The 11,953-nt window shown below is 44.2% G+C and overlaps 1 long non-coding RNA gene across 2 annotated transcripts; it reads left to right on the top strand.

Annotated features, from left to right (window-relative positions):
* Window positions 1-7,417: 7,417 nt before the first annotated feature.
* Window positions 7,418-10,766, top strand: LOC119302080. Of its 2 annotated transcripts, XR_005147334.1 has the most exons (5): window positions 7,418-7,436; window positions 7,676-7,933; window positions 8,012-8,303; window positions 10,074-10,154; window positions 10,501-10,766. It is a non-coding gene; the product is annotated as an uncharacterized LOC119302080 (long non-coding RNA). The 2 variants fall into 2 exon arrangements; XR_005147333.1 differs by lacking the exon at window positions 7,418-7,436 and having other exon boundaries at window positions 7,523-7,933.
* Window positions 10,767-11,953: the final 1,187 nt, after the last annotated feature.

Genomic DNA, 11,953 nt, shown 5'->3' with positions numbered 1-11,953 from the left:
AATAGGTGACGGCAATTTTATGACCATGTCAAATTTCTACACATAGCAAATAAATTAATTATACCATGGCAAATTTAGTAATTAGATGATGGAAAAATACATGGGAAATGTTCACATGGCAATGGTTTAAACTTTTTCTAATGTTCATATGTCAATTTGTTGTAATCTACCATTGGAAATCTTATAAATATTTTCTAAATTCACAGGAAAAAATCACAACATTTTTGTATTCCAAAATGGCAAATTTAGGTCTTTTTTTGCAACATTCCTATGGAAATTTTTATGTTTTTTTTTCTTACTTAACCATGGCAAAATTTAGTTTAGACCATGGAAAATTTCCAAACATGGCAAATTTTATAATTAGAACATGGCAAGTTTTACAATTAGGCCATGGCAAATTTAGTAATTAGACCATGGCAAAATACATGGGAGATGTTTCAAGCCAGCGTGGCAAATATTTATCTTACAATAGTGTCTTACCATGGCACTTTTTTTTTAACTCTGCATGTATGTTGTATTGTACGATGTGTGTGCATCATGACAATTTATTCACATTTTTGACATGAAGTGTTTTTTTGAGCATCATGGCAATTTTTAAACTGAATTCATCTAAATCTGTTTTTTTTTTGCATCATGGCAAGTGATCTGTGTGCATCATGACAATTCATTCATATTTTTGCCATGAAGTGTTTTTTTAGCATCATGTCAATGTTGCATACATTTTTTTTCCATCATGGCAATTTTACACACAATTCGCCTTAACCTGTTTTTTTTTCTTTGCATCATGGCAAGTAATGTTTGTGCATGACAACATTTTTTATTCTTTTTTTGCCATGATGTGTTTTTTGCATCATGCAAGTAGTGTGCATGTGTGTGTGTGTGTATGTGTGCTTGCTTGCTTCATGGTAATTTATTCACATTTTCCATGAAGTGTTGTTTTAACATCATGGTAATAATAAGCTTCATACTCCCTCCGTCTCAAAATAAGTGACTCAACTGTGAACTAACTTCGTACTAGAGTTAGTACAAAGTTGAGTCATTTATTTTGAGACGGAGGGAGTATTTTATATGGTTGCTTTGTTTGTTATGAAAGCGCCTCCGCTTAGTTAGATAATAATAGCCGCATCTTTATCAAAAGCGCCACCGTGGACCGTGATAAGAAGGATGTGAGGGGAGGAAGAGATGTCTTGTGGGGCGGCGATGTGGGGAGTGGAGGAGGAATGGTACTTATTATCAGCAGTGGCGCCGGTTGCCTCATCAGTCACAAATTAGGTTCTGCAACCTCATAGTGAAATAGTTTGAATAGTGAAAGTTTTATAGTTTAGAGTAAACTAAAACTATAAACATCACGAATTATTTGCTTTGATCCTATTACCACATTTGAGGGCACTATGACTTCAAGTGGTGTCTTTGCGCCTTTGTTTGGTCTGAGGTTTGTTACTGCTCCTGACCACCCTTGTATATTGTCATTTTATTTTATTTTCTTTGTTGTTGTGTGGTGTGATATGGTGTTGTGTTGTACTGGTTTTTGTAAGGGCTTCATTAATTCAAAGCCGGGCAATGTCCTCCTTCATATAAAAAAAGTTTGAGTGACTCTTTGCAACAATGAGGTGGTATGAAAGCAAGTGGATTAATTCTTATGACTTGGCTGTTAAGTCGTTTCGTAGGAGCAAACGGGCTTCTTACTAATTATTATTCATATATAAAACTTGCCGTCAGCAAACAAGACAATTCCTCCCTCGGACTTGATCTATGGACCAATTTGTAAAGCGTAGACAATCAAGAAGGCGTAGTTTACCAGTAACAGCAGCTGGCTGCATTATCAGAAGAAAAAAAGAGCAGCTGGCTGTGAAGGAAGAAGAAGCTTGAACACATTGTAATGGTATAAGTAACCACGGGCCGTATACAGCACTATGAGGCTGGCCGGAGGCACTGGGCTGGCGCCAATTGTGATTGCCATGAATATATTATATTTCGACTTCCTTGTCCATTGCCGGCACGGCGGGGTTTCCTATTCTCCCCGGCCAGCAGGGTTTTCTCGAGTTGTCTCTAGTTTTTGGGCTGTATTGTTTGTCCCCTCACAGCAGCGTCGAACACAATAAGTGACGATGTGTACTGCCGTATAGTTTTTTTGAACGGCTTGTTTACGTTGTTGCAGAGTAACGCTCAGACGAATACAACTGCCGTCAGCGGGCGCAAGTCCAGCATTCAATCCGCTATTTTTCGGACTGGGATCAGGTGACTTGCCCACAGGCAGGCACCACGTAACATGCGGCCACCAATCCAGCATTCATTCTACATCCAATGGTCAGCATTAATCCAAAGGAAAATCAGCCAACACTTGGCAGTTTTTAGCATGAAGAGGCTCACATTTGTAGTTTTATTATGTACATGCAACAAGCTATGTACTAAGTGCTCTGCACATTGTTAATACATTTAAAATAATTACTTGTAGTAATTACAAATATATTTTAATAGAAACAACTAGAATGAACGTACACATGCTCTATTTTTCACAAGTTCCATATATTACATTTAAACCGGATGATTTTAACAAAATTAACTATTTTTTAAATAAAATTAAACAAAAACTAAGCGAGGTACTGGCCGGTGACCTCGTCCGCCTGCCCGCCCTTTTCAGCAGCACATTCATCGTGTTCACGCCGCCGTTATTGCCGTCCGAAGGCGACATCGACACCCCATGGACGTCTCCGCGGTGGTCCTGGACCGGTCCTTAGCCCGGCCAGCGCGAGGTTGGGGTCCGACACCGCCCAGTCTGGCATGACGTGTGATGTCACAGTGAACGTGGGCCGGTACTGCAGGTTGTGCAGTCCCACCGCGCTTGCTCCGGTGCCACCTCGCCGACCACAACGCTACACGACAAGGAGTCGATGTCGTCTGAATTTGCGTGGAGACCCTACCTCACTCTAGTTTTTTGTTTTTTAAGTAGTTGAACATGTTTAAAGTCGTCCTATTTGAATGTAATATATAGAACTTATTAAAAATAGTCGCCCTCCCCGCCACGTAGCACGCGCACAACGCCTCCTCCCCTACCTCGGCGACGGCGCAACCAACTCCTGGCCGCGCAGCACGGCGATCGACGAGGTGGCAGCAGAGCGCGGTGCCGGACCACATTATAAATCATCTGGTTTAAACATAATATATGGAATCACGTCGTTTATGTGGTGTCATGAGATGGTTGATGTGGATACGCGCATTGTTGTAAATCGTCTGGTTTAAACATAATATATGGAATCGCGTCGTTTATGCTTGCCTACATACTGGGTGGTGTCGGACCCCAACCTCGCGTTGGCCGGGCTAAGGACCGGTCCTAGACCACCGCGGAGACGTCCATGTGGTGTCGATGTCGCCTTTGGACGACAACAACGGCGGCGCGAACACGACGAATGTCTGCCGAAAAGGGCCGGCATGCTAACGAGGTCACCGCCCGGTACCTCGCTTAGTTCTTGTTTAACTTTATTTAAAAAATAGTTAAAATTGTTAAAATCGTTCGGTTTAAATGTAATATATGGAACTTGTGAAAAATAAAGCATGTGTACGTTCCGTCTAGTTGTTGCTATTAAAATATATTGTTAATTACTATAAGTAATTATTCTAAATGTATTAGCAATGTGCCAAGCACTTAGTGCATAGCTTGTTGCATGTACATAATAAACTACAAATGTGGGCGTCTCCATGCTAAAAACTGCAAGTGTTGGCTGATTTTCCTTTGGATCAATGCTGTCCATTGGATATAGAATGAATGCTGGATTGATAGCCGCATGTTACGTGGTGACTGCCTGTGGGCAAGTCACCTGATCACAGTCCCTATTTTTCTACTCCTGCTGTCAGACTTCAAGGTGAAGTTTTAGTTAAGCAGACTAAGGGCATCTACAATGGTAGGAGCATACATAGGCGCTTATGGAAAAAATAATAAATAAATATCTAAAACACACCTAAGCGCTCATCCCTCAACGCTAGATGCTAATTAACTAAACAACATAGACGCTAAGTGCTGGAAGGAAAATGACCAAGCGTCGGGTGCGTGGTTTGGCGTCGATGCCAGGGTTGACACCAGGATTACACCCGGCAACCGCTAATCTGCCGGGATTACGAACCTGGCGCCTGGCCTAAGCGCCCAGCAATGGAGATGCCCTAAGGGAAAATCAGTCGGGCTAACTGCTGCAGTGGGTTTTTCCTTTGGGTGTGGTTAGGTCCCAGTCCGACTGAGATTTAATCAAGTCCCAATCAAGTGACATATAACATGTAAGAGAGAGAAAAAATATTTTTTTGCACGAATCTCAATGTAACATCTCCTAGATATAGCATCGACTAAGACTTTGTTAAGTTGGAGCAAGACTGTTTTCCTTTCGCATGTGGGAGTGGAAATTCCGTTCGATACTTGTTGGTGCCAAAACCAGCGCCTGGATTTCTCCTCTTTTATTTTTAATATACACATATAATACTTCTGACCGAACTGCTAATCTGCCAGAGTTTCTTCTGACCGAACTGCCGACGACGAGTCCAACTTGTCGGCCAAGAGAGCCTCCTGACGGATGAGCCGCCGGCGAATGTGGCCTTCCCTGACAGACGTATGGATGACGGACTGTGCCATCACCAAAGCAATCGGAGCACAAACCAGATCTCTGCGGGCGGGTTATTCTAGAGCACGATGCGTAGCGTTCAGTGGTGCACGGCAGTATATTAATTACTCCGACAGAGACGACCTTACACCCACTTGTCTACCTTTCTATGGGTAGAGGGAGCGTGTCAGCTAGAAACTCGCAAACACGACAACCAGACATGGACGTTTTGAGTGGCAAATACCAAACCTCCCGATTATGCGTTCCAGCAAGACAAGAACGTGACAACCCAACCATTCTTATCTTTCTACGATGGCCACAAAAATAATGCCATATCATGCCCAGTAGTATAAATATATGATTTGGCCCATGGAAACTACGATGGAGGGGGGAGAAGAGAAAATGCCTCTTTTCGGTAATAGAGTAGCGTTATTTTTAATTGTGTGTAGAGTAGCGTTTTTCAAAGTCTCTAATCCAAAAATAAAAGTTGAAATTTCCAAGTATGACCAAACATGTAGAAAAATACACCAATACTAGATTGTCGAACTAAATTTCCACGACGAAACTAATTTGGTATTTTAGATGTTGGTACTTTTTTCCTATAAATTTGGTCAAGCTTAAATTTCGATTGATTAAAATAAAAGTATTTTGGAATTGAAGGAGTATTCCCGCTTTTATACATTCAAAGAAAAATCAAACATACACTAAAGCTCTTTTTTTGTATGTGTGTGGAAAACGAGGCGGACACAGAGATAGCGAGAGATCTATCCCAACACCTCTTCCCAAACAAACAAAAAACTATCCCAACACGTCAACACCTAAACTTGAAAACCGAACACGAAATAGATTTTATGAGATTTGCTTTCGGGTTTAGTCTCAGTCTCAGTCTCAGTTTTGTTTTATAGTCCCCTTTCCCCCTTTTTTGCGGGAAAATCCTTTTTTTTCCTTGCAAGGTGACAACATTTTAATATTTTGGTATGGCTCAAGTTTCTATTATCTTATATTTTTATACTATATTATACTACCTGTTGCAGGGTGAGTAGATGAACAAAATCAATTGGGAAGTCCAAAAAATCAATAAAATCAGTTGGTATGTTTGCAAATCCCAAAATATATATAATATCCACTAGACTGATCCGACCCACCAGACAAATCCGAATGCTTCGACCTCGAAGCCGTCTTTGATGTCTACATGTTGTTGTCCCTATCAGTGAGTGCGGCCTGACCAAGTTCCTTTTCTAGCTGTCCATGTCTGCATTTTTGGATTAAGACGAAAGATAACCATATAATATATGAAAGGAAGGGCCTATGGACAAGAATGTAAAACCAAAATTGGTTGGACGACCCAAACAATTGTAAGATTCATGCTTCTTCTTCTCTTTTGCATTTAAACCCCTAGCTTCAGTCATTTTATCATTGGGCAATCATGTTTGTATGAAGATAGCACCCTTCCCTATTTCCACTTTTCCCTTTGGTCGTAACAACAAAGCACGGATCAATGCATGATTGACATGAAGATTTTCTATTTCTTCCTTCATAACTATATGATTGAACGTAAAGTTCATGCTTCACACGTGACCAAATTTTAGCATCATGTATATTGGAAAGCAAACTTCATGAACATCTCCTGATTTTTCTTTAACCATAAAGTAAAACGGATGAAGAAAGCACACAATTAGACCATGAATTGTAATTTCCCAACATTCATACTCAAATAAAAGGAGTATTTTGGTGCGGTAACTGAATCTCTTACGTAGTGAAAAGTGAAAGATGCATGTTGATCCGCAAAAGAAGGGTGAAAGATGCATGCTCGCGTGTTTACCATGGACAAATTGATTTCTCATGAGTGAACACAACTTTGGAATTTTTTAAGATATAAAACCGATCGGGATCGAGTATGAACAGACCATGAAGATGAATAATTGGCTCAAGCATGCCGGGAAGGCAGCTACCACGGACATGAAAAAAAGCACGTCTGCCATGGACCAAAAGAGGAATCAAGAACACTAGTAATAAATCAGCTCCAAGATGAAAAGAAAACATGAACAAACTTGGGGGGGAAACTCAGCGAGCTCAAGCATGGATGGCGTGGACGGCTGGTGGATGGTGGAGGGTGGAGAGTCGGTGACACTTCTCATCGGGGAAGATCTGGCATCGCTTGTGTGGAGAAACGATGGCGTCTTGGATGGAGCCCGACAGTGGCTCTTGGCGGGGCGGTGTGGGAAAATAGAGGGAGAGTAGAGACAGGGAGGAGGAAAGAACAGGGTCTATGGGTTCGTCAAGGGTGTGGAAGGACAAGTGTGTATGCCAGGGACTTGTGCCTCAAATTAGAATAGCTGCAGGGTGTAAGTGCAAGAAGATTGAAACGAATCCTTGACGTGAGAGAACTACCTCGGTCGCCACTCTCTCCTGCAGAAGAAAAACAGCATGAAATGTGAGGAGCAGTGAGCGGACTCTACCAGCTCCCGTCGGCATTCGACAGTCTAGGGAGCACATCACCACACACTAGGGCGGAAAGACATGAACTCCACTCATCAATGCTTTCACATGTGTCACTCCCACCCACACCGGTGGCCGACAGCAAATTAGAGTAGGCATTAAAACAAAGTAGGCATCTTTTCTCGTTTTGAAATAACAAAGCGGGAATCTCAATCTCGTGGGCATCAATAACTTTGTTGTGTTGTAGCACTGGCACAGGCTGGGCGGCCCGCAGAATATAGACGGGACATTTGCCGCTCCCAAGAGCCGTTTGCCATTGCCGCCGGTGGCTCGGCTCTCCGGTTATCCAAGAGCACAAAGCAGGCATGAGCATGGTCCTAACCCGAGCACGAATGCGAACGCGAGCCGCATCAGGTACTACTACAATGAGTCGTTTTCGTTGTGTCGCTGTCGCATGCGCATCGTCCAACTCGCTAACATTCATTAGTCACCACTATGCTGCGCTGAGCTCGAGCTCGAGCTTAACGTCAATCTCAAAGACTAGCTTGGAGTCGGCTCGAGCCTAGAAACGTTCACTGGAACTCCGCAGTGGTTGACAGCGTACGCCTGAGTTATAGTATATATGTGCAGCTGAAGCATTTGCTCTTGGGTAGCTACCCCTCCTCCTTCCTCTAGGTACCACCATGGCAACTCGTCGCCTGCAAAGCTCTCCCGCTGCCGTAGCTGCTCGAGCCCTTGCTTCCCTCGCGCCTCCTCCTCCTCCTCCTCCTCACGCCTCCACCCGGCGGCCTCCTTCAGGTCGTGCTGCCGTTGGTCATGGCATCTCTCCTATACCTCGCTACACCGGAGGTGGGCGAGGAGGCGGAGGCGTATGCAGCCTCGCCAGCGGGGAGTGCCCCCGTAGCTGAAAGGTGAGCATCCGAACGCACTGATTATTTGTTTGTAAACACTCTCTGTACATGTTTAAAGTTTTGTTGGCCCCTTCCTAGATTCATGCTCAAAAGCTCCGCCCCTGCTACCAAAGGAACAGCCGGCGTGCTCTTCAGGCCGTCAGGCGGAGGCGTTGTCATCCACGCTATGAACGTTAGCGTTGCAGCTGTACCTAGCTTCAGCAGAGAGAACCTCCATAGCTTCTTCAACAATCAACGCCAGCTAACAACCATAGCCACCAGCTACAGCTCCAGGCAACGAGAGAGACGAAGGGTAGCAACTTAACAAGCACCTGCCAGTTCGGTTCATGGCAGCCCCGGAGGGTACGTAGTTCCATCAGGCGATGCACAGGTAAATTTTTTTTTTTGAAAATATTTTCAAACTGAGTTTTGTTTCGAAAATTAGTTTTTTAGTCGAATTTCGAAAATTATTTTTTTGAGAGACTTTCGAAAATTAGTTCGACCGGGCTGCATCGCCGGCCTTTCTAATGGGCCTACGGCCTGCTCTTCCTGAAGACTCCTCCTGCTCGTTTTTCGGGTGCTTCCGACCGGGCTGCAGTACCGGCATTTCCAATGGGCTTACTGCCTGTTCAGGCGGGCTACAATGCTCGCTTTTACCATGGGCCTGCTCTGCCTGCAGGCAACAACATTGTTTTTTTTTTTTGAGAAACAACATTGTTCTTTTGGCCCTCCTTCTGCTCGTTTTCGGTGACTTCTCGTTCTGGAACAACTCTTTTCTTCTTCTTTTCGTGGAACAACACAGGCCTCCGGCCCAGCATTACCTCCCCCCAAACCCGTATCAGAAAGCAATCTAGGAAAAAAACATACATCATCATGTGCATGAAACGTGAGATCATCTCCCAAATCCTAGAAAAACAAAGTAATGTCGACGACTCTACAGTCAACAAAGAGATCGGGCGCCACGATCCGGGCGACGTGGGGCCTGGCTACGCCACTGAAATGTGGGATCATCCCAAATCCTAAAAAAAAAAGACACACACGCGCACGCACACACCCACACCCCACACCGCGTCTCGCAGAACCCTAGGAAGGGCTAGAACCATGGTGGCGTCGGCGACACGCGTTGCGGCGAAGCAGGCGGAGGAAGCGCTGCAGGCCGGGGAGGCAGGTGGCGCGGCGGGGGACTGGCAGGAGAGGCGGGCGGAGGAAGCGGTGAAGGCAGGAGGGGCAGGCGGCGGCCAGTCGCCGGTATAACCCTAGACCTGATTTGTTCTTAAGGGCTTTTGGTTTGGTTGCTCGATCCGATAATCGTTTTTTTCTTTTTTGCGGGAAAGATCCGAGAATCGTTAGGTCCCATGCCGTGGCTTGATGTTATATGGTGTGAATTTCTGGGAGGAGGAGGGGAATGGATGAAGAGGGAGGCGGACAGAGGGAGGGGATATTGTGGGGTCATTCAGTAACGAATTTCCGTTGTGTTTGATTTGCTGAGTGGTCTCTATGTGTCCACTTCATCCAATATGGCCAAACGCCCAAAAACACCGACAGGTTTAATGTGTCTCATCTAGAGAGATAATGAAGGGGTTAGAACTAGCAGGTTTTGTAGTTTCGGGGGTCGAAATATTTGCATTGTAGTTTAAGCAAAATTTGGTGCTTTTATGTTGCATTTTGTACCCGTCACACCCATCAGCTCTCAGTCTCCAGGTGCTGCATTGGTTGGGTATGGTTAAGGTTGCGGATCACTGCTGAGCGATGCGTAAACTCTATTGGGCTACCCTTGCTCAACAAACAACAATGCGTCCATCTGGTGAAGAACTCATGGAACATCAATGCCACTTACTAGCCTATTCTCTTGAATTACCCTGTGCGCTAATTTCCGTTGTCTCCAGCAATTTCTCTCTATTGGTGTGCCTTCTAGAATATCACCTGGCTAGCCACCTGAATAAACCATGATATAAAACTAAAGAATGGTTGAAGCCTTTTCTGTTCTTTCTGAAACACTTGTTTTTTCACCTAACTCACCGATGATTTAACTTGGTGGTGTCTTTTGTGATAAATCCTTGCTGCACTGCATATTTTTGGAGAAGTCTGAGTTGGCTCCTAGTGCAGCAAGGTTACCAATCTTTTGCCAGAAAGAATTTGTGATTAACTGTACATTTTTCAGGCTGATGCATACTTCTACCCTGTGCGAGCTGCCAACAAGGTGTCTCACACTTCTGCTATAACCATAGATATTAGTAGCAAGGTAATTGACATTTCAAAATTACTTTGGCACAAAGTATCTGTCAATCTAAGGCACATCAGATGTTCACATCTTGGTATGCACTATTACTAATGCACCTAGAAATCATAAATATCGATATCTTGTTTGCATATATGTTCTCCACTTAAATCATTTGGTGGTTGAGGCAATGCCTACTACTTTATCACTGTCCTACGTCTTTGTAACCAAACAGCTATAATGGCTTAACAAGTAAAGAGCGAATAACATGTTCGTGCATTATAGATTTTGCTATTTCAATAAAGATTTTATTTTGCTATTTCAGAGATCTTCACACATTGTTGATGTTGTGGCTTTTGTTTACATGCAGAACAAGAGTGGACCTTGGAAATCTCCGCCGCCTTCACCAATTGACATTAAGATGTGATGAAGGGGATTGTGAACATATGTAAATATATTATACTAAAATGTGACTTGAGCTCTGTCGGTTTTAAGGGACGGATTTTTGAACATAATTTATTGTAAACACTTAGACTAAGACGTGACTTGAGATATGTCGGTTTTGGGGGAAGACATACTAAACATACTTTATCATAAATAAATGTAGGGACCCGTTAATTCACAGTTTCTTTTTCATTGGGTATAATATTGTTACATGCTAAGACATACCTTGTGTTGAAGGAGGGCCATAAGCCCTGTTTCTTCTTTTCTTTTCCCCTTACCTCACCAGAGTTTTGCTTCGTCAAGGCGCATCTTCACTGCTTTTAACCTTACATCACATTCCATCACATGATTTTCACCTATTGAATTATGAACGAAGACAAACAACAAAGGGTTTAAGCTTATGCTTTTGTGGGGTGGTGGGAAGTCAAGGTGGATGAAGCGCTTTGGATAAACTAGTCCTTCAGAGTGTGCCTGGGGCGAAAGCCTGATTCGAGGGCATGATCAGGTGAGATCCTCCTTTTAACATGAGGCAAAAGCTTTGCCCTTTTTATTAATTAAGAAGATTATTGCCTGGTTAATTACGGAAAAAGGGCAAAACCAATACAACAATGATCAAACCCACTCAACAAATACTATGAAGGGCCATAACCACTCTCATCACAAGGCCAAAGCCTACTCGAAACTCGACACAACAGGGCCACACCCACTCTCATCCATAGTATGACGAACATCACATAAACATGCCAACCAAGCATACACAAATCAACGGTGACTTGCTCCACCAAACTAGCTGACCTCCCACCATTGCCGAAGAGAAGTCGTGACTGCTATGGGAGGAGCAGAATGCGACGCACCCCGCCCCCTGGCGCAACGATGAAGATGGAACTACTCCACAACAGTCTGCAGCAAATACAATGCTCGACACGTCGAAGACCAACGTCGAGAGCAACCTCGCCGCCACGCGACACAAGGCCCACATACTCGATGACCACGCATTCTCGAGGCCGCCGCCCCGACTTCCATCTACTCTGCCACACCCTGCATGGTCCGCCAACATCGCCTTCTGGGTTGCCGCCTCGACATCCATCCGCTCTGCCACATCCTACATGGTCCACACACACAGCCTTCCAAGGCCGTCACCACGATATGACGCCGCTTTCTCTTGAATCACAACACCGCACAACCTAGTGACCCAAAGCCCAAGCTGCTTAGGGCAACCACCTGCAGACCACGATGCATCACGAAATTCGGGTCTGCGCATGTGTCCACGACATACTAAAATTTCTGATTGGAAGACCTACCATTTCTTTCATTAGACAAGCGCCACCAAATCAGCATCATGACCACACACCACTTCCCGCACCTTCATTCTTGCATTA

The sequence above is a fragment of the Triticum dicoccoides genome, chromosome 5A (genome assembly GCF_002162155.2).
Source record: "Triticum dicoccoides isolate Atlit2015 ecotype Zavitan chromosome 5A, WEW_v2.0, whole genome shotgun sequence".
Lineage (NCBI taxonomy): Eukaryota > Viridiplantae > Streptophyta > Magnoliopsida > Poales > Poaceae > Triticum > Triticum dicoccoides.
Note: the sequence above shows the minus strand (reverse complement) of the source record. Positions and strands in the feature narration are given on the sequence as shown.